Source organism: Diuraphis noxia, unplaced genomic scaffold (assembly GCF_037042655.1).
Source record: "Diuraphis noxia isolate RWA-SAM2 unplaced genomic scaffold, SU_Dnox_SAM2 contig0002, whole genome shotgun sequence".
Lineage (NCBI taxonomy): Eukaryota > Metazoa > Arthropoda > Insecta > Hemiptera > Aphididae > Diuraphis > Diuraphis noxia.
In genome coordinates this window covers 23,702,793-23,727,176 of record NW_028301712.1, presented here as the reverse complement: position 1 = coordinate 23,727,176, position 24,384 = coordinate 23,702,793, and the positions used below count along the sequence as shown (strand labels likewise).

The window sequence follows — 24,384 nt, the reverse complement described above, 5'->3', positions numbered from 1 at the left end:
AAATTAAGTAGGTACGTAAAACATGCAATAATAATAAACATCGTATTTATTTTGTCCGATGTTGAACATTTTTATCAGTTACTACACAATTTCTAACAGGTTATTGACACATCCATGTTATTTCCACAATTAATAATCATAATTATATTCCAAGTCCGAGTATGTTGATTGATAGTCGTCAAACCAGCTTTATAAATTTAATAAAGAAGAAAAATATAAAAGATACATCGTTTCATTAATGTCAAAGAATTCAGTGGTATGTTTCTATCTACGGATTTTCAACTATCAACTCGATTGTAAGATAATACATCACAATAACTATTGTTAAGTTATCTATGCGACTGTAGACGTATATCAACAAGTGATTTGTAAAATAATTGAGGTTGAGTTTTGGAGTTTTGAAAAAAAGTAGTTATATAATTTACATACAAACATAGTACAAATACTGAACTACTGAAGTACCGAACACATTACACGTACAAATTATGTGATATTACAATTATAGGTACTACACGCATTAAAATATACAATAAAAATATTATAGTGATATTACTATGTACCTAATTATTGTTAAACTAAGTAGCTGATACTGCTCAGTGTTGCCCGTGACAAATTAACTGCCTTTGGATTTACTTTTCTTAAGCTCCGTTAAATGTAATATAAACAGATTTTTGATTTTATAATACAATTATTTCGATTGTTTTGACTAAATATAAATTACAGGTCTAAAACTGTGATAAATCATTATGAGAAATATTTTATTGTTGTTTAACTAAAATGTTACTGAAAACTAGATTTTATATAGTATAGAATATAGATATATATTTATTATTAACCATAACTAATCCTGCACAGCATTGCTCCGTGACAAATCAAATAATGCCAACGGATTTTCTCTGTTTATGCTGCAGTCTTTATATCCGTTAAAACAAACCTCACATATTTTTGAAATTTTAACCTAACTATGTGGTTGGTGTTGACCAATTAATATAAAATACCGGTCTAAAATTGAATCCAGTTACAATAACTATTTACTATTTCTGTAACCAATGGCAGCCTACGTACAAACAAAAAAAAAAATTGTTTTCCGTGGGGAGCCTTTCTTTAAAATGTAAAATTTAAAAATTAGCTTTGAGCTGCACAGTGCACAGCTCCGATCTAAATATACTAAATTTCAGAAATATTATACATGATTATGGATCGTTTACACATACACATATATCTACGTAAACAATGCTTTTTATTAATAAGTTAAAAAAGCGGGTAAGTCGTGGATGTCGCTCTGCTGTACAGTAGGTTACTGTAATGGATGGGATTAAATTTGAATGCAATGATAGGTATCATTGTATACGAAAAACGATTCTGAACGGAGATGATTTGTCAGTCTAGGATATATTATATTTAAATATTGTCATATATTCTATTTTGAAACAAATATTTGATTTTTCAATTAAGACGCATTTTGCATATGGCATGGTTAATCAATTAGTGTAGTTATCATGTAGTTATCATAATTCATAATACCTTATATTATCATAGATATACATATACCTGGTTTGAGGATAAATCGTTATCATTACGCGATTTCATAAAAATTTAAAACTCAAACGCTCAAAACATTTTTCCTATAATGACGCTTCAAATTTTCTGTATAGCTATTTGAAGCAAAACTTATGAAAAACTTAGTGTTGAATTTTATAACCTTAGATAAAAATATAAACATTATTATGAATTTTGAACTACAAAATAATTTGCAAATATTCATGGTTTTAACGAATTTTTGTCAATATTTGAAATTCAAATGCTTATAAAATTTTAATTTGCATTTCCGGTGGACATTGTATTTTGATAAAGATTGAAAAACTTGTAAGGAATCTTATATTACATTTTTAAATCTTAGTTTAAAAAAGAAATTTTTTTATTAATTTCTAGCTTAAAATAATTTGTGAAATTTTGTGATTTTTACGTATTTTGTCAAAATTCAAACTTTGAATGCTTATAAAAAAAAATTGTAACTATGAATTTCTTTTATTTTTCAACTGCTATTGTAATAATATGTTAATAGCAATTTTATTAACATTCGGTGAAAATTTCATGTATACATAATGATATATCAATGGTCATTCGTTTTAAAGTTACATCAAAACTCAAAATCGATTTTGTTGAAAACTGATCGTACGTAAAATTTCCTGTTTTTCCGTTAATTTTTAGTTTGTTTATCCCGATTATTTAGAAAAATATTAAGAATTTTTTACATTTGATCCCCCAAGCATCAACTAGATTCACTTTCTGATTTAACAAGGTACTGAAGTTAAAAGTCGAAGCATTTTTACTGCCTCAAAAATGTTTTGAAAATTAAACTGTATATAGATAACACTAACATAAACATTTCGTGAAAATTTCAAGTATTTACAGTGATTAGTTTTTGAATGACAACCATATAAAAAAAATCAATTTGGCCGAAAACTGATTTTGCGTAAAAATTCCCGTTTTTCTGTCATTTTTTTTTGTTTTTCTCGATTTTATTGAAAACTGTTGGAAAATGTTAACTTTTGACCTGTATAATGCACCAAGGATCTTCAATTTTACATCAGAAACCACTCCCAAAGTTTGAAATCGAAGCATTATTTCGACTAGTTATGCTGTACACAGACACACACACACAAAAACACACATCATTGTAAAATCAATACATTCATCACTTCGTTCAGAATCTAAAATATTTATTCAAATAAATAAAATAGTCATCATCTATATAATAACATTATTAACAAAACAATACAGTAAAGGTAAACTAAAGCTATCATATGATTCAACCATAGTAACAACTTAATAACTATGTTGGTTAAATAAGTACACTTAGAATATTTAATATCTTAAATACAGGCGAAATGAAAAAGTCGATGTTAGGGCACTCTTGAAAAGTGTCAAAGTGGGATAGTCGGTAAGATAATTTGAACTATAAGATGGCAATAGTGGAACAGAAAGATTACAATAAGAATAAACGTTAAAGGATAAATTTTAGTAAAGAAGGGAAACAAATGTGACCGTCAATTAATTTATATATAAAGGTTATATCAAATGGTTCACGAACGTACATAATAATAAGATTCGAATATTCCTTATTTTCATCGAATTGGATTGTAATTGTTATCAATAATAGTTAATTTTAATTTTGGATGATATACATTTCAAAATACAGTTTTGAACATGCTCAATATTATCGATATCTGATTTAGTGAATTGAGCATTTCCATATGATTAAACATTAAACTATATTCCAAAATGTATCCAACTAATGCATTGTAAATGCATTGTAAAGTAATAGGAATGAATGTGTATTTTTAAAATCAAAAAATTGACGTTTTATAAAAACATAATATTTTTAGAGCTTTATTAATAACTAACTACCAAAACTATTCTAAATTGCATGTTATTATTTTTGTTATTACATTAATAATATATATAATATATATAAATTAAAGGGTACTTTATAATTAAAGTCGTTATAGAATAGTTAGGTATGTGAATTACTACCAACATTTTTGAAACTAACATAACTATTCCTAGACATTATAAATGCCGAACTTTATTTTTTATTTTTTCGTTATGTTGATATACATGTTATTCCAGACAAATAGCTTGAAAACAAAGTTTTATTTTCTTAAATGTTTTTAAAAGATTATTGAAAATTTGAAAAACGAGTAAATTGATACATTTTATTTTTTATAAGCGTTTTAGTTTTTAATTTTTATGAATTTCTTTAGAATCGCATAAATAATTTGTTGTTAATTTATAAAGTAATAATAGTTTCTGATTTAAGTGAGCCGTGTATTATAAATTGCTGTAAAATAATCACTGAAAAAAAGAATTTTAATTATTCGTTCCTAAAATAATATGCTAGGTATTGAAGTTTAATGAATTTATAGCGCCCGATGAACCCCAATCATGCATACACAACCAAGTAATATGAATTGCCTATACAATGTCCATAATAATATTTGACAACTCCAGAATATGGAACAATTTAAAAATAATGTTGGTAGAATCTATTTTTGGGCGGATAAGGTAGGCAATACTAAATGCATTAAAATATACTTGGCGTTACGCCGCGCAGTCGTTTCTATACACTGAGCAAATAATGTACTTTCTATGTCTTAGAACATATTTTTAATGAATATGTTTTAAACGTGTTATTACCGTTTAAAACATTGCTTAAAGTTCAAAATTGGTTTGTTTAAAAAATAAATGAGGGATTCAATTAATATTAAAAACTTAATATTGTGTAGGACGCTTAGATACTAAATAAATACATTTTAATAAACATGTAAATAAGTAATAAAAGATTTTTTTTAATAAAATGACGTATAGTATCAACTAGTTTTTAATGTTTTATTGTATAGTATAAATTATACGTTTAAATTTTAAATTTGAGATAAACTGATATAAGCTTAATATGATAAAAACAAAAGTAGGTATTTAAATATTTAATCATATCGCGCAGTGTAGCGTACTTAGTGCTGCGTATAATTGTAGTGTACAGACGTGTAGTCGTTGCATTTATAGGTTAGAATATTATATGTGTTTGTGCCTATTCTTTTGTTCATGTGCTGTATATATTTTATTATTTAACAAAACTTGTGGCGATAATAAAATATTTTACACTCTCAAAAAAGGGTTTCACTAAATACTTAACGAGAATATGAAAAAGAAAAATGTCAATACTTAATTCTACTATTACCATCAGTGTTGCAACTTGCAGCTCACCATAAAATTAAAAAGTGAACTTTTTGACTAGTTAAATGATAAATGATCCTATACGTATATTGTAGTGCAAAACGATTTAAAAATAACGAAAGAATTTATTTGTTTAATTTTTTAATGACAGTGAAATTTTTATTTTTGATGTCTGTTAATTTCTTTGGGACAGTACAGACTCTACCATTTATCTGACAAGTGTGTATTTAATGAACGTTTTTTGGTGTATTTGACTCATCGATAAAATACGATCAAGTTTAACGACGTTTTTAGTTGAAATTAAAAATACAGTGATTTTAGATTCTGAGCGGAGCGATGAATGTATTGATTTTACCATGATGTGTGTTTTTTTTTTGTGTCTGTCATCACGTTTTGGGGCAGTAAAAGTGCTTCGATTTTTGACTTCAGTACCTCGTTCGATCAGAAAGTGAATGTAGTTGGTACTTTGGGGGGGTCAAAAGTTTTTTCTTAATACTTTTCTAAATAATTGAGAAAAACAAACTAAAAATTAAGAGAAAAACGGAAATTTTTACGCACACTCATTTTTCGACAAAATCAATTTTGGTTTTTGTTGTAACTTTTAAAAAAATGACCATAGATACATGAAATTTTCACCGAATGTTTATATAAGTATATTCTATACACCATGAAATTTTCAAAATATTTCGACTTAAGTTGAACTATTCATAGGCATTTGAAATTTTCGAAAATTATTAGTTTGTTTTTAAATAATATCTATAAAAATGTATTTGTAAGGCAGAAAAGCTTGAAAATTTAAAACTAGGCTCTCAGCATATTGTTACAATAGCAGTTGAAAAATAAAATAAATTCATAGTCACAATTTTTTTTTATAAGCATTCAAAGTTTGAATTTTGACAAAATACGTAAAAATCACGAAAATTCACAAATTATTTTAAGCTAGAAATTCTTAAAAAATGTTGTTTTTAAATCTAAGATTTGAAAATTTAATACAAGATTCCATACAAGTTTGTCAATCTTTATTACAAATAAAAAGTCCACCGGAAATTCAAATTAAATTTTTATGAGCATTTGAAATTTAAATTTTTACAACATTGGATTTTCACTTTTAGCGATTTCCTTATTTTGGTGTAACTTTAAAACAAATAACCGCAGATACTTGAAATTTTGACTGAATCTTTATACAGGCATTTTATATATTTGATAAAATTTTCAAAATATTTAGATTTGTTTTGAGCTGTTTACTGACATTTTAATTTTTCAACTTTTTTAGTTTTTTTTTCTATAAATATCGATAAAAATTTATTTGTTCGGTAGAAAAGCTTGACAATTTACTTCAAGGCTTCTAACATATTTTAACAATAGAAGTTGAAAAATAAAATAAATTCATAGTCACAATTTTTTTTTACAAGGATTCAAAGTTTGATTTTTGACAACATACGTAAAAATCACGAAAATTCATAAATTATTTTATGCTAGAAATTCATAAAAAATTTTCCTTTTATATCTGAGATTTGAAAATTGAATACATGGCTCCTATAATATTTTTACAATAGCAATTGAAAAATAAAAGAAATGCGCGTAGTCACAATTTTTTTTTACAAGCATTCAAAGTTTGAATTTTGACAACATATGTAAAAATCACGAAAATCACGAAAATTCGCAAATTATTTCAAACTAGAAATTCATAAAAATTTTTTTTTAAATCTAAGATTTGAACATTTTTAATAATCTATAATATATCCTAGACAGATAAACCGTCTTCGCTCAGAATCGTTGTTCGTATACAATGATATAATATCATTGGATTCAAATTTAATTCCATCCATTACAGTAACCCACTTGTAAGCTACTGTACAGCAGAGCGACATCCATGACTTACCCGCCTTTTTTAAAATGTATTTGACCGATTTTAGATTCTGAGAGAACGATAAACGCATTGATTTTAATGATTTTAAAATGTTTTTTTTATTTCAATTTTCAACATTGAAAGTGGTTTTTGGGACCAAATTTGATAAATTAATACTTAGACAAAAAATGGATCTCCCGGGGCAAAATTTTTTGGATCCGTATATAAATTGCCTATATTGGCCCCTTTTATACAATTATTTTTGTTGTAAAATTATATGGCCAATATAGGAAATTTTATATACGGATTCTACAAAATTCTTTCCTAAAAAGATTCATTCATTTATTGAATTATACATCACGACTCGTCATGATTATATTTATTACTGATAACAGTGATAAGCAATAATAACTCCTGATTTTTTTTAATTTCAAATTTTATTGAATAACAACAATTTGACGTGCTTTATTTTAAGCGTTTTTATTTTTATTTTTATGTTTTATATACGACTCGCGTAACTGAATTCTGCAATGTTGAGTTGTATACTTGTACATGATAAAATTTATCTAAAATTATGGTTATCTTTATATTTATATTCGACATGCATTTTATATCATAGGTAAAGCTAATAAGTATAAAATTAATAAAATCAAATTGCTCTTAAAAATTCTTTCAGAAAACTAATTTGACAAGAATTTTGAATAGACTTCCATCTTCAGGAAAATGTGCATCAAATAAAAAATGATCCATTGTAGTAGGTTCGTTGAGAAATTAATTAATCGTTCAAATTTAAATTTAAATATAAAAACATTAATTACATAGGTACAACATTCTCTTAACAAACTACTTTATTCGAATAAATTCGTAATTTAATATTATCAAAATGTGATGAGCCTGATTAAAATAAATTTGTTTATTGTAATTTTTATATATATTTATAAACAGCAGAGGTAAATTATATAGTTTAGTTAAAGTATATATCTATTCTTTATTAGTTTTAGGCTTATGAACATGTCATTATATGAGTGCGTGGGGAATCTAAATTAAACTCTGGACGCGCACAATGCAACAGATCTCTGTTAATGCTACCGCATACTTTCGGTGAAGCAAAATAGCAAATTGCCATCATGTGTGGGAGATTTCACTTTGATTACTTATACCACGGTAGCATGGGCTGGGGCAACGGAGCCGTGTCCACATTACGACAATAGGTAGGTACCTATACCTACAACAACAACAAGTCGGTCGTTTCGGATCTAATTACAAACCGTCGACCGAGTTAATGAACACTGTCCCTATCGTCACTATTATTGTCGTCGACATCGTACACCTCCTCTATATTTGCCGCCGCGGGGTTAGTCCACTTGCTATAACGATATTAATTGAATATCGTCCTATCCGTCGTGACTAGTTCATAAAATTAAACTCGCACGGACATCGTTTTTAGCGTACCTAACGCACTCACACAAAAACACATTTACAGGAATAATAATAATACTTATATATTTAATACAGTTTAATAGTTATTAAATATAATATATATATTATAGCAATTTCTTGAAAAATTATATTCTTTCTATAGTTTCTTTTACAGTGTCACCAGCGTTTCAGGAACTGATGTTGAAATACAACGCGTCTGATATATTTTTTTAAGGAGGTCGAACGTTTTTTACGCGAAATTTGGTGAAAAAACTAAAAAAAAGAACTTGACTATCGAATTATTCGATCTCTATGATTATTATTATTATTGTTTATCAGAATTCGAGGGTTAGTGTTGAAGTTATCGGCTACGAGATTGTATAATATACTCACACAATTATACAAATTTAAGATTCATGTAAAGTTAGCTCTACTGTGAGCTTCCCTTTTCACCGCCCCATCACGGTCCCTCCATCAAATTTACTCATTGTACGTATATGTAGTATAGAATGTAAATGTTCATTAAACGCTGTTTTATAAATAAAAAACATACAAAATTTTTTTAATAGTTTCTCGTATTATCGTGTAATTTTTTATGGTGTTACTTTATACCTACGTAGCTATAGAAGCGACACAATTTATAGATATATCTATATTATAATCATTTTATAGGTATACCTATAAAATATATTCCAAATGAATCAAATAATATTCATTATGTGCCTAACAAACCAACTCACTCAGTCATTTATAGTAGGTATATACAATTTATTATAAAGTATTAATATAAGACATTAACGACATTAGCTAATAATATTAGAATATAAAGTATAATCTAAAAATTAATTATCCACAAATAATATTCATAAATTACAACAATATAACTAAAATTGTTATTCTTGATTATTTAATGTGTAATTTCATCCAAATTTGAACTTAAAATAACTATTAAAAAAAACAATTTGAATAGGTTTTAGACTATTGTCATTTATAAAATAAAAAAAAATAAAAATATTGAACATTTCAAATATCTATAAATAACTTAATAAAAATATTTTGAAAATTTTATAATGTAAAGAAAATGCCATTATAAACATTTAGTGAAAATTTCATGTGTCTGCGGTAATTTTTTTAGAGTTACACCAACATCTAAAATCGATTTTCTCAAAAATTTATTTTGCATGAAAATTCCCGTTTTTCTTTATTTTTTGGATTTCACCCGGTGATTTTAAAAACTATTGGAAATTTAAAAATTTGACCCCCCTATACACCAGCTAGATTCATTTTTTAAGCGGAAAAGCTACTGAAGTTGAATATTGAAGTATTATTTCCACAACTTATCGTGTACAATGTACACAGACACAAAAAAGAAAAAACACACATTATAAATTCAATACATTCATCACTCCGCTCAGAATCTAAAATAATGAAAAAATATTCTGTTCAATTTTATAATATGAATTTGAATTTATAAAATATATTAATGTTAAAAGAATAATATTTCATATGTTGACAACTATTCAAAAGTGATATTTTTCTTTGCAAGGAAAATGTATGAATCACAAATATGTTTATGTTAACAAGTAGCTTTGACAATGAAAACCGAAAAATCTGTCAAAAAACAAAAAACATAATATATTCAGCTCAGAAACATAGTTATGTTATTATAATAAATAATAATTTATAAAATATAATAATAATTAATATTGACATGGAGTATTTAGCAATAGTTTTTTTTTAAACATTATTTTGTTTGTTTGTTTTTTATCATCATAATTTTATATATCTTTGTTATTAGTATATTATCCATTTGAATTTGTGACATAGGAACTGGCTTAAATAGCAGTAGGTATGAATTAATCTACAAAAACTATAAAAATAATTATCTTCTATGACGATAGATTATAGCATAAGTGTTTTTAGTTATGGCAATTTTTGACGAAAACAAACACATCATCAAGCTTAAGTGAATAATTACTAATCATGGCTATTGCTGGATCCCTTTGTAAATTAATTTCCACTAGTATGCTGTTCCATATATATCACTATACTTATGCTAACAATTACCCCAAAAACTTAAATTTTGTTCATTTACCAATCGTTTTTTTTAAGCTGTTTGAAAAAAAAAATATCGAAATAATTCGGTCATTTCAATTGTGCAGGGGTCAACTTCACGCACGTATCTTATTCTAATTCATATAATATATTATGTATTATTTATTGATTTCTCAGAAATCAGAAAAAAATAATTAAATAGTAATACTGCATAGTATTCGGATATTGAATCTCAAACTAGCTTTCGACTGATTAATTGTGCGTAATCATAATAAGTAGAGTTATATACATTTGAAACAAAAATACATAGGTATAATATGCATGTATTATATTCTACATTGTATGTATCAATCGGTTATTGTCGGTCCAAAATCGATTGATTCCACTCGGGAACATAACGATTCTCGCAAAAAAACATGGTCGCGCATTATGCCTTCGTCTGCAGTGATGCGCTGTATGTCGTCGGGACAACATAATAATTCTGTGGGTTGGTATATTTTTTGTTATTATAATTTATAATAATATTTTTATTATGAACACTGCAGTGTTAAAGGCTATCGCACTATGCGACTATAGACGTGTTGCTTACGACAATAATAATAACGAGTAAATGCTTGTAAATACATCATATATATACATTAATAAGGTTCGTGTAGTTTGCATCCGTCTCGGCCGAATAACTCTGCGTGATGGTGACGATGAAGTCACTCGAGGATGTGCGCCTAACACGTCGTTGCGGCGGTGTCGGACTAATTAATACAGCTCCGCGCAAGTAGTTCATCGCAGAATTAACAACAGTATAACATACATATATAATTGCGTCCAACCCAAATCGTACCGGAACCATACAGTAAAACAAAATGCGTAAAAAACTACTGGCAATTAAAGGAAATGAAAAAACAATAAATAAAATATAAACAAATAATATAGTTAAGGACATCAAGGTACACGCTGAAATTTTGATGATTGCATGTATACCCATAAGTTTTCCTTCGCTTTCCGGCACAACATGTCAACTTCATCATATGACGTCTGTGGTCTGTGTTGAGTTTCACGTAAAATATAACGTTATTTATAAATACACATCATTAGTGAATAATGATACATTTTAACAATTGTACACGTACAGAAGTTGTAAATAGCAATCGCTTTTATTGGAGTATTTTTTTACATAATGCGTTCTATACATTTATATAATATAATATAATATTTGCTAGTAATTAAGAAACAATGTTAGTAAATGTTGTATAAAACACTTGTCCTATGCAACGAATTTACAAGGAGAAGAAATTTAAACTTTCTGAAGTTTAAGTACAAATTAAATAATAATAGGATTAGAAGTTGCACTAGCTCAAAGTAAAAAGTCCTCAATATATTCGAATACTTAATGTACTTTCTGAAGAAACTACACATAAAGTAAACTATGTCGTACAACGATCAGATATTTAGATTTCAGAATCATTGAAGTTTATACTTGTTTTGCTATCAAAAAAACCTAATAATCTAAAAGACTTGCATGAACAATGATGAATAGATGTAGGTATTATAAAATTTTTTTTATTATTATTAATGATACCCTCGGCAACATGGGCCATTGGGTTTAAAGTGAGAAATATATATAAAAATAAAAATAATTACATGAATTGTATCTATATCTAAATTATACTAAATTTTATTATTAAATTATTGTTTTCACTTTTCACCATTAATTAATCTTATAAATTGTAAATAATATATCTCCTATGATAAATGTTATATATGTTACGGGTAATGTTAACATTTGGATAAAGTCGACATTAGCCATTCGTTTTTGCTAATGCGTAATTTTTCGTTATAAACATGAAATATCAACATTATCCGGATAATGTTAACTTTAACCAGTCAATATTGGATAATTTTAAAAGTTATGTATTAAATAGTGTTGTTAGCATTATATACAATGATAAAGTGTTGGACTGCTAGAGTATAATATCTTAGTTACCCTATAACCGAGTTGGTAAGTTATCATACCGATAAAGTGAACAATATAATATAATATATAGGTTTATTATTTATCTAAATTGCATGACATTTTTATTATAATTTTACATGCTATAGCTATACGAAATGCTATATAAAATGAAAAATAAACTCATATTAATAATTTATGCATTTTATGGTAATAACTAATTGTGTTTTAAATATATTCAATATTGTTAGTAATTTAAAATGATTTTGTAAATTGTTATCGTTGTTAAGACATTATCCAAAAATTCTTGAATAATATCATATTATCCTGTTAATGTTAACATTAACCAACATTTCATAATATGCATGGCGGGTAATCTCAAAAGTTGGCTAATGTTGTATTATCCTGCTTAATGTCGACTTTATCCAAATTTTAACATTACCCGTAGCATATATTATATATATTTTGTAATATAAAAATGATTTACTTCTAAAAACCACCCTTGTTGATGTTGAAGATCGATACATTTTTAAATATAACACTTGATGTTTCTCTAAAGCATGTAGGTTTCAATTCAATAGTTTTAAAAAATTAGACTTATTTTAAATGTACCTATATTATTATTTACTTTCCGAAAAACATACCAATATGTCATGTATTAAATAAGGATATTTTAACTATCAATAATTATGGAAATGTAATCTCTATTTCTCATTATGAGGGGGGAGGGGGCGCCAGTAAAATGTTGCCCCGATGAGGCACATAATAATTATAATTATGCTTAAATTCGCCGCAAGTACTAATACTAATAATAGGTACATTCGTTACGCCACCGACTATCGGCGTTGTGAAGTCTTAGCATTCGATCGATCAGACACTTCGGACACAAGCCCCCACGATTTCCCGCCAGTGGCACCAAATTTCACTAAAATGTAGATCAGCCCGATCGTAATTCATACTGAAACACAATATATTGTTTTATTTTAATTGTCGAACGTATCTCCCCCCCCCCCCTTGCCAACTAGGCCTTCTGGTCGTCACACGGATATCGGATTGACCAATGCTTTGTCAGAGTACAGTGTTATAATAGTATAATGCTATATGTGTATTGTGTACGAAAAATACACACACATCGCCATTGCCTTCGGTCGGTCCGGCCGAATTGTGTTATACGTCTTAATATCATTATAATAATATACAAATATAGACGTGTACGATTGAACGCGAAACGAGTTTCGACAATTAATTCATTCCACTCCGCGATTGTTTTCTTACTGATATCGCTTTTCCGGTAACGAATCGTTCAAACAAAATTATAGCCGGTCAATGTCGTTGGAAAGTGTTATTCTCATTAGCGACAACTAAACAAAAAGGATAGGTTTCAGACACGAGTGCAAAATAGTGTTTTGATGTATGTATATACTTGATATATTATATACTAAATTAAACGCGAGAATATCAAATTACATTTTGAATATCTGTTCACAACTTTCTCACGGCACTGATTTTGCGAAACATCATTTTCGAAAAAAATTATAACATTATTACAAACGTGTGCACTTTTTCAATGTTATTATATTAGGTTCAAAATGATTTTTTTCCAAACTGACCAATGAAATTACAAAATATTCTTCAAATAATGTTCGAAGTAGTCGTTACATGCACCTTTACTAATTACAGACAAATCATTCTTTTGAAATATCATACAAACAAGTCATAAATACATTTTTTTTTGTATAACACTTACACACGAACAGTGAACGCACCATACCTCAAACTATATTTTTGATTTTTTTTTTTTACTATATTAAAAGATGTTCCTATTAAAAAAAAAAAAAAAAACTATTGTTATTTGGTTAAATTATTATTCTATTGTTTTTGGTATAACATAGAAGTCGCATATTATGTTGCACATTTAAAAGAAACAAAATATATTTGTTTGAATGTTCTATTAATATATTATATTTATATAATACTATATTTGATTATGTAATGCCGTTATCGACAACGTATATTAATTAATAATATGAAAATATATAATCAAGGGCGTTCTTATGGGGGGGGGGGGGGGTGGCGATGGGGACGATCGAGGTGGACTTACTTACATACCTAGTAATTGATCAATTTAAACATTTATATTAATTAGACTAACGAGTTTGGCGCTTTTGCATATTCATAGGCAGATTGCATTAAATAAAAGATGTAGAGATTTAGTAATATTAACTAATAAAATAAATTTGTATACTATGATGATTTGTTTTTAATTATGCAACATTTCATAGACACAAATTATTTGTAGAGAAGTAGTTATTAATTCCACAAGATGAAAAAAATAAGTTTCAACACTGTATCTGAATCCCATGTACCCCCCCCCCCCCCCCGATAGCCAAGGTCTGGAGACGCTACTGTATATAATAAATTATTTTTATTTGAGCTTAATAAAAAAAAAGCAGAGTATAAATCCAATTAATCTTTAAAAGTTTTTTTAAGTTTAAAAAAACGTATTACTTAGGTCCTGAATATTTATACATAACTAATAAATAGTATAAAAATACATATTGATGCTATATCCGAATCATATCGATGGAAATTCAAATTTCAAACCATTATACTTTAACGTGAAAGTATTATTTGCTTTAAATAAAAATATGTTGGAAACTATAATACACGTGTTTTCACTCTTATAAAACGAATACAATTAAAATATAATTCCTAATAATCATATAAGAATGGAATAGTTAAATGGCTTATTGACGTCTCCCGCATAACTTGAATACGTCAATTTTTGCACAATTATTAATTTGATAAGCTACGATATTTTCCATTACAGTATATTATACGCGCTTCAATAAACACATTAATAATTATTATTTAAGCAATTATTTGGGGGGAAAAAAATGACGACCATATTATTTATTACATTTTGATGTTACCATATTATTATCATTGCTTCTATTAAAAGTAAAATCACTGTATATATCAGTTTTAAGTAATTACGGGATATTTCAATAAGAACGTTTGATGTTTCATTGTAAAAAAACAATTTGTGTGTGAGATATCCACTCAATTTCTATTTTATTTTAATGAACGTTATATGGCAATTTCTGCACGGCTTTGCTTGGTGGCACGTATTCGGGAGATCCAATTTTCTATTAATTTGTCACATAAATCCAGTTGAATTTGCTGGATGATGGCGTTTGTTATGTTGACTTTGAGGGGATCAATTGTTTTTGGTTATTTGCATAGACCTGCGATTTTAGATAGCCCCAAAGAAAAAAGTCTAAAGGCACGAACTCGGAGTCCAGTTTATGTCACCATTGTGTGATATCATCATGCCTTCAAATCGTTCACGCAGAATGTCCATCGTTGCACGCGCTTGTGTGAGGACGTGGTGGACATTTAAACGATGTTATATTCCATACATAATTGCCATACCTATAACGTCAATAAAATTAAAATTAAAATTGAGTAGATATCTCACACACGACTTGTTTTTTTCACAATGAAACATCGAGTGTCCTTATTGAAATACCCATTATATAAGGGTAGACGTGTCACGTGTTATAAATATTATGAGGACGTTTATAAACGTATAGTTTCCAAACATATCTGTATTGAGCATTTACGCTTATTGTCACCACCTGTTGACCCGTTCGCAATATCCAACAACCGATTGATTTTGGCCGCCATTTTTTTTAATCGAATTTTTTAATTATTGGTGTCATGCGGTCACATAAAAATATAACGATGAAATTATTACTGTACAATGTGCTGCAATGAGATCACAGCTCATTAAAACCATATATCATAATTGTGTTGTGCAATTTGTTGGAAGTCATTGATTAGTGGATAAATTATACAAGTATATATTATATAACACGGTTATTGATTAGGTTTGACCTAATTGTTACATTAAATATTTTATCGATAGAAGTTTTGATTGACCTAATACACAAATCGTGAACATTTTGAATATGATTTGAATAAAAATGTTGCACTAACACCCAAAACTTAATGAAAAATATCAAATTATGAAGACTTGCGTGGAATAAATTTTACATTAGGTACTTCATTTGGAATGGGTAATTTATATGTTTAGAACAATATCGGTAAACATAATATTATTGTTATTCGTGAGAATTGTGAAAATATCACATGAATGAAAAACCTGAAAACGTAGATATTATATAGATGTTTGAAATTTTACGTAGATGGTCCTAATGATTTAGATGAGGAAACGTGAAAATAATGCAGTTTTTCTAGAAACAACTTTGAAAAACGGTTCAATTCAAATTATTATTATGGGTAGCGTTATTTAATATGCCTAATGCCCTAATATATAACTTCACTAATGTAATCAAAAAATCAATATATTATGATAAACTCAATATAGTTATTTAAAATTATAATAAAATATCATAAAATGATGGACTGAAAAGGAGTGGATTCCCGGGTATATTGTTTACCTGCACCGATACCGTTGAATTGATTCCCGGGTCATCAAGAAGTGTATATGAGTTGATTCCTGGGTCATTTTATATTTTTTTCAATGTTTAGTAAAATATTTAGCCAATTGGCTGACAAGTTTCTCAAAAATATTGTTTTTTTAGTTTTTTCATATTTTGAAAATCATTCAATTTTATTTATCAATCATTTTTTTTATTATATTATATTCATTATTTATTCAGAAACTTACTAGTAAAAAATTATTAAAAACATTTAGTGCGATATGTGTAATGATTTTTTTTTTTCATAAATACACGCGTGGTCTCGGTGGATATAATAGTGAGTTGTGTGTGACGGTCGAACTCTTTACGGTTGTAAACTCTTTACTCGTGCAATCTATTGATAATTGATATATAACAATAGGTAATCAACTCATACATATTACCTACCTCTTAAAGACCGGGAAATCAACTCGTACATAACTAATAATGACCCGGGAATCAACTAATACATAAAATAGGTCTCGGGAATCAACTCATGACCTATTGCGAAATGATGCATATAGCATATATGTATTTTTTAAAATTATTATACATAACATATTATAAATACCTAAATTAATGGAGGATATTGTATAGGCACTTAATTTAAAGCAACATGTTAAAGAAATCAATACTTACAGATTTTTATACTTGAGTTTAAGTATTCAGAAATATTTAATCTACCATAATTCGAAAGCAACTAAATAATTTATAATTTAATTTTACTCGTCCCAAATAATATAATTTAAATAATTAATTGAAGTGTACAATGCAGGAATAAAAAAGTATTTATAAATTATAACTACATACATTATATGTAGGTATATCATATAGAAATTTAAGTTTTTATAAGAATATTAATTAATGGATCTTTTAAGATGAAATAACATGGTTATTGATTTATACAAATTAGGATTTGGTTCTTTATAAAATGATACTCATAGGAAAATTGTTTATTATAATTTAAATTAAATATCTGACAACTAAAATATATTACACAAATCTATACAAAATAAAGCTTAGAAAATTTGAAATTATTAACATATAGGTACATGTTATCTCTCATATAAATATATAATTTCAAATTAGTAAAATTATTAATCGAACAATAATAATAAGTTGGTAACCTGCAACCAGCAAAACAAATATTTAGAAAGCATACAATTATTAAACCTATAAATTATCGTATAAAACATATATTGTACAAGCTATAATTATCAAACTAAACCTTGGTGTAATATATGTATATAAAAATAATAGACTATAAATGCGATTTTTGAATATTTATAATACTATTAATGTCACTCTTTAAGTAATATATTGTATTAGCTGGTGATTAAACGGAAAAGTGTAATAAAATAATGAATTTTATTATACTCTTAGCTTGATATAGAAACGACCCTATTATTATTGTTAATGGACCAAGTCCTCGGACAAAGGTGGTTAAGATTGTTTTTGAATGTAAAAAATCAAATGATTTATTATTATTTGCGTTATAATACCGGTAAGCAATAACGGATAACACACAAATATTAGGCAAAAAGTAGGCTACAATACATTTTTTTCAGTCTGTTCTTACTCGAATAATAAAAAAATATACAAAACCAACGGCAAACTCTTCACCACCGACAATACCGAAAACGTTTATATTTTTATAATATTTCATCGACTGTGCAGTTATACAGTGTTACATAAGTAAAGTTATTACATAGGTAAATATATTATGATACATATTACACACACGTCATCATGATGTACATGGGCGTATTAAAATATAATATTTACACGAGCAACAAGCTAGTGCTGTCGATGTATGTCTATATTGAAGTCACATTTTTGCCCATAATATATATATATATATTGAAATATTTTGTATAACATATCGCAATAATTTCATGTTTCCACACGCATCGAACATGACAAGTATCATTTGTGGGCCGCGTTCTAACTCCGTTTGATTTATTATAAATCCGCGGCGAACCATGCAACTCGAGCGTATCTATTGTCACGATCCATACATACGTTATGCGTCTGTTGTGTTGAACAACATAATGAGTGAAAATACGGTAGAAAAAGTGAGGAATAGCAGTAAATAAATAGTAATAAAATAAAATAAAAATTATATAGGAAAAAAAACGCTATATAAAACTCTATTTTGTATATAATATAACTATATAGGTAGTGCACGTTGGTCGACAATATTATAGGTGCATACTATATATTATAATTGTCTTATCAGACGGGATGACCTTTTTTTCTTACACTTCCTGTAGGGTACGCACGTCACACAAAACTGAATTCGATGTCATATACGATTAAATCATCTCACATCCAGTCCGACGATTTGCAGGCGCATCCGGTCGTTTAAGTCTTTCAGCGCGAAAAACATAATATACAATATAGGTATAATGATAATAATATATAAAATGAATCGACGCATTTTCGCGTATTCTTATATACTATTATTCTATATACGCATGTATACTTGAGATATCTTATGTATTCTCAAACGCCATTGAAGAAATACTTTTAAATCCCGAACCATTACACCTATTTGACCTTGGCAGTACCTGTCAAAACATCAACAAATCTACAGTTTCTACTGTTAATTATTTTCTAAAAAAAATATTTACTGTAGCATTGACCTATTCCAAAGTGATGATAATTTATAGTATTTATAACTTAATTTTGTTTTCGAATTTAAAAATCTAAAATAATAAATTTATATAGAGGTATGAGTTATGATGAAAATGTAACTATTAATTTCCATTGGTTTATTGAAATAGGGTTTAAGTTAAGACAGGGACACTGGGTCAAATGAGGTTTGTATTGTATGTAGCATATTATTACCTTGTAAATTACTTAGAAGGCGTATTAATAAGGGATAAACCACATCCCTATATTGGTACATTTCAAATAGTTAATAAATATAAATATATTAACTTTACTATAGATGTATCGTAAATATAAGTTTCCATTATAATCTTAAATATACCTTACTTTGTATAATCTAAACTCTCTTCCTCTGTATAGCGGACACCTATTAATAGTGTACAAAATTTCAGCGACTGAAAGTGTCCAGTTAGCATATACTTAGAGGTTTCACTGACTTAGTTAATACAATATTATACAATAACATTTGGTTTGATAGTATTTTACAATATAAAAGATTTATACTTTGATTAAAAATCTTTTGTATTATTATATATAATATGAACTAGAAAGTCTAAACACTATTATATTAATATAAAACTTTTTTTTTAATATGATGTATCGAAAAGTGTTGTTGGCTGTGAATATTTTTCTATTTTTAAATATATTTTCACTTACACAGAACGCTTGATTTTTGGTGCACTTAGGAGAATTAAAAAGTTGATTATATTACTCTCTCTGGACATGAAAACTATATACCATGTATTTAATGCCTTCGTCCGACCAAAAAGCGGAAATTACTTGACGTATAATAATAATAATTAATAGGTATACCTATATCGTACATATTATGTGTAAAATAAACAATAATTAAGATACTATAACACAACCATAGGCGCAACTAGAGGCCATAGATGCAGCTACGCCCCCACACCCCTAAGTACCATTCTTCAATTTTATAATTACTATAACCAATCTTAAATGCACTGTAAAAACATAAGCACACTAATATTTAAGTATATAAACAGTAGTATACCTCATAAACACATTAGGTATATTACCTATATATTCATATAATAACTTAGTTTAAACAGATAAAAATGTCAATGTTACATAACTAATATTTGATACAACCATATTATATAACTATAATCATCATAAATAATTGGTGTTTCCACCAAAAACGCCAAATAAAAAACAATCTTACGTATAACAAAGAAAACTTTTTTCATATGATTTTTCCATTTTTAATATTTTTGATCTGGGGTTGCTAAATTAACGGCTGCACCCCCCTAGTTGCGCCTATGAACACAACCTCTTAAATGAATGTATACACAAGCTACATCTATGAAGTGATCTCATCCTACAATCTGTTATCAGACATAATTATATTATATTATCTATTATCTATATATTATATAAATATGACTTATATATGTGGATCTATACCAATTAAAATCAATATACCTATAGACGGGGCTTATAGACAAGGAAACTGCTAAACCAATTCGCACCAAATTTTACGCACTTATATTCCTTGATACTCTAGAAATGTTTATAGCTTCGTTTTACAACCACTACCCAGGTTGCTATAGAATGGCTCACACAGAAATGTCGTTTTGGCTCACGAAAATCGAATAATATTTGTTTATATTAATTAATAAATAACAAAATTGTCTGCACCCTAACGATGAGCCATGCGTTTAGATGTAGGGCTAATGATAAGCAGGGCTGTACATTTAATGTATTTGTATGTTTTTTCTATAATCTGTACAGAGAAAATTGATTCAATCAAAATTTATTTTGACTTATTTATAATTTAGAAAAAAAATCTTTTTTAGGGGCATATAATTGCACATTTTTATGGTTGCTTAGTATTAATTTTTATCTTCTTAAAATGTTTAAATTTTTTGATCCAAGTACCTATACTAAGAGCTCAAAATACGTTCTAAATATTTATTTATTTTTCCAGACGGTAAAGAACAATCGTTGTTATATTATGTATGTAAATAAAAAACAATTTTTGTAAATCATTTTTAAAATTATTTATTAATTTCAACAGGTTTTCAATAAAACCGTTTTTATAGACTATTTTTTAAATTTTTCAGTGCATATTTTTACCTGTTTTTAGCGCATGCATATTTAACACATTTTTAGTGCATTAAATTCACAGCCCTATTTATAAGGTATAACTATTGTGTAATTGGCGAATATTATGCACATTTAAAAATGTTTTTGAGTTGTATACTTACAAGTTGTAAGTTACAACCCTATGAAAACGATAATTTGAAATCGTACCTTTTACCTTACAATCTTTAAAAAATAGCAAACCAATTTTATTAGTCGCATAACATATAGATTTAAGTTTTTTAGTGTAATATTAACTGGAGTTATGCTGCTAAATAACAATTCTATCGCTATATAGTACCATATATTTATATATAGATTCGGTTTCATGCGTATCTGCGTCCACCAACGCGATCTTCGTTTTCGACACGATGAAAAAATATCAATAGAACCGTCCTGCACGAGACAAGGACATAATAATATGTAATGCGCGTGTGTGTATATAATATTATATGCTGCAGGTAACGAAACGGTCACGAACGCTAAAAATCGACCGATAATAGTAAATTCTCGTTAGAAACTGGACACAATAGACAGCGGCAGAATAAAATGGTAAGAATTTGTTTTCGGTTATTGGTACATTTAATAGTAATAATGATTTACTCAAGAAGTTAATAATAAAAGTATACGTGTCCCGCGTAATAGAAATCTTACCGGATAGAGAACAAGTGTGTTTGTTATAATACATATATAGTATAATGTACCCTACACGCAGGCACACACATATTATATTATTATGTTCCCACACGTTCAGATTAACGTTGCGAATTCGGTTGCGGTGTGTATGCCAACATACCTATATTATCATGTATAGTTAGGTACTATTTTAATATGGTCGAACCAGTATACTCGTATATTATAACTCGTATGCGATATGAACCTCCAAATCGCCTCGAAAGTTTCGCACATATTTTTTAATATATATCTTATTATTAGGCACCATGCGAAATATTATTCGCCCGGTTTGCTCTACATATCCTATCCGCATAACGTTATATACTATCAAGCTGCTTGCGGGAACCCTAGGTATTCGAGGCGATTATTACTTTTCTCTGCGTATTGTTCTCGGCCATATCCGTTTCCGGTCAACCAAGCTTATATTATCTGTACGCAAAATCTACGATTATTTATACAGGTATATATATATATATATATATAGTTTTTATTTTTTTGCACGAATCCGCAACACTCGCGCAACTAACTGACAACCGTTCTTTTAGTTCTTTGTGTTCCTTTTTACCATCTACATTCATAGAATTACATTTTATTTAATTCACCTATTGCACTCTATTGTTTGAATTTGCAAAGTTTTTCTCTTGTGGTTAATAATTTTGTAAATTATATTATTTACCTGTATTTTTTCGCGCATGGATTTTCCGAGCAATAATTACATTTTAATGCATTTACACATTGGGAACAAAATTTCTACATTTAAATATTACATCTACTGGTTAATAAAGCAACGTATGAGTATCATATTTATCTACAACTTATTTAAAAATATGTCTTTAATACTATGATTGATATTGCAATATTTTTTTTTAGTTTTTATTGAATGGTTGAAACTAATCTATAATCTAATAGTCTATATTTATTTATTTAGTTTTACTGTACATAATATTTCAACAACTACAATTATTAATGTTATGTTATTCAGTAAGAATAATTGTTTAAACATTTTAAAACGATTATGTTTAGATGATGCCTAGTATCAGTAGTACCTAAACAACTATAAGTATTATATCATAATATACAATATATACCTACTTATGATAATAATATTATCGTCAGAGAAATTATTGTTGATATACCTAAATAGAGAGTTTGAGTACCTATCGGTGTATACCTAATACATATACTGCATACATTGATTTGATAAACAAATAAATAAACTAACATTAAATTATGAGATATTCTTTATTCAAAACACTTTTTAACCAAAAAAAGTCAAAAACAGAATATATACACCGTGATAAACTACCGGTGTATAAAAGTGGATTTTCCAGGAAGAAACAAAGAATTAATTATTATTTTGTAAATTTTATTGCAAGGTTATAATATATGTATAGAACGTACCACGGTTCGTCGAAACCGATAAGTTCATATCATATCAGGACAGAAAGATGTAATTTTTTTTATATACATACAATAATGACTTACCCGGTGACGTAGAAAGCAGAATTTCGATTTGCAGAGGCAATAATGGTTTCGAGCAGTAAAAATAATATTACAAGCTCTTCCTGCACAAAGCATACAAATTTTTTTGTACACTTATTAACGATCAATGGAATACAATGTAGCAAATTCTAACATCGTATTGGTCTCCGTCGATCGTCGCTCATCGGCGCTGGTTTGCTGGTACTTTTAAACACGTGACACTGGTCACTGTTGGTCGGTGTAAAAAAAACCACAAAACTTATAAAAGCATTAAAGTCGTTTATAATTACGTATAATATACGTAGCCACGCGGCACTCGATCACGCGCAAGCCGACGTCTTAACACCAGTGATATTATTATTATTGAAACGAATCGATCGGACAGATGAGATGCGGTCGCACCGATTGACGGGCACAACAGGGGCGGCGGTGATATGCTCTTATATTACACGCATAAGACGACAAGGAGAAAATGCGCCTCGGAACGAGAATAAAATATACAATAACAATAATGATAAAAGACAGAATGTAACAGAATTAAAAAAAAAATAATAATAAAAAACCAACACGAGTCGTGTTTGCGATGTGTTAAGTCGAATAATAATAATGGAACGATCGACACATCGGACACGATTCCGACAACAGTGCATGCGCCGCGCGCCACCACCACGAGAATGGGTACCACCGCCGACGCCGCCGATGGCATAGAGAGAGACCCCTCTCACCACGATAACGCGCCGTAACACTGTGCATCGACATCATAAAGATTATTTTTTTTTCTTCTCTTTTAATTTGAACCGAAAACGTCCATTAAAATATCGAACATTACACGAACTATAAGGTATAGGTACCTCGTCGATCTATATAATATTATAAAGGTATATTATAATGATGGTCGTCAACGCTCTCCTATTCACCGCCCACGAAATGATAAATAAATACACAACATTATA

General features: G+C 28.0%; 1 protein-coding gene across 1 annotated transcript in view; it reads right to left on the bottom strand.

Moving 5' to 3' along the window:
• Positions 1 to 23,688, bottom strand: part of LOC107164547 (uncharacterized) — a 58,226-nt gene extending 34,538 nt beyond the window's left edge. The window contains exon 1 of the mRNA XM_089218524.1: positions 23,435 to 23,688. The gene's annotated coding sequence lies outside the window, so the exon portion shown is untranslated. The remainder of the gene's footprint in view (positions 1 to 23,434) is intronic.
• Between the last annotated feature and the right edge of the window lie 696 nt (positions 23,689 to 24,384).